Source organism: Anopheles moucheti, unplaced genomic scaffold, assembly GCF_943734755.1.
Source record: "Anopheles moucheti unplaced genomic scaffold, idAnoMoucSN_F20_07 putative_Y_2, whole genome shotgun sequence".
NCBI lineage: Eukaryota > Metazoa > Arthropoda > Insecta > Diptera > Culicidae > Anopheles > Anopheles moucheti.
This window is the reverse complement of record NW_026453652.1, coordinates 283,751-285,000: the sequence shown is the minus strand read 5'-3', so window position 1 is coordinate 285,000 and position 1,250 is coordinate 283,751.

Sequence of the window (1,250 nt, the reverse complement as noted above, 5' to 3'; positions counted from 1 at the left end):
ACTTCTAATGGAACTTCATATCAACGAACAAATTTAGTTTTTAATGGACAAAGTTAGTTGTAATTAACAGTTTTTGTATGAAAACACACTTCTAGTGGAACTTCATATGAAAGAACAAGGTTCGTTTTGGATGGATAAAGTTAGTTGTAATTAACAGTTTTTGTTTGAAAACTCACTTTTAGTGGAACTTCATATGAAAGAACAAAGTTCGAATCGGATGGACAAAGTTAGTTGTGATTAACAGTTTTTGTATGAAAACTCACTTCTAGTGGAACTTCATATCAACGAACAAAGTTCGTTTTGAATGGATAAAGTTAGTTGTAATTAACAGTTTTTGTATGAAAATACAATTCTGGTGGAACTTCATATGAAAGAACAAAGTTCGAATCGGATGGACAAAGTTAGTTGTAATTAACAGTTTTTGTATGAAAACTCACTTCTAGTGAAACTTCATATGAAAGATTAAAGTTCGTTTTGGATGGACAAAGTTAGTTGTAATTAACAGTTTTTGTATGAAAACACACTTCTGGTGGAACTTCATATTAAGAACAAAGTTCGAATCGGATGGACAAAGTTAGTTGTAATTAACAGTTTTTGTATGAACACTCACTTCTAGTGGAACTTCATATGAAAGAACAAAGTTCGTTTTGGATGGATAAAACAAGTTGTAATTAACAGTTTTTGTATGAAAACACACTTCTGGTGGAACTTCATATCAACGAACAAAGTTCGAATCGGATAGACAAAGTTAGTTGTAATTAACAGTTTTTGTATGAAAACACACTTCTGGTGGAACTTCATATCAACGAACAAAGTTTGAATCGGATGGACAAAGTTAGTTGTAATTAACAGTTTTTGTATGAAAACACACTTCTGGTGGAACTTCATATGAAAGAACAAAGTTCGAATCGGATGGACAAAGTTAGTTGTAGTTAACAGTTTTGGTATGAAAACTCACTTCTAGTGGAACTTCAAATCAACGAACAAAGTTCGTTTTGGATGGACAAAGTTCGATGTAATTAACAGTTTTTGTATGAAAACACACTTCTAGTGGAACTTCATATCAACGAACAAAGTTCGAATCGGATGGACAAAGTTAATTGTAATTAACAGTTTTTGTATGAAAACACACTTCTGGTGGAACTTCATATCAACGAACAAAGTTCGAATCGGATGGACAAAGTTAGTTCTAATTAACAGTTTTTGTATGAAAACACACTTCTGGTGGAACTTCGTATCAAAGAACAAAG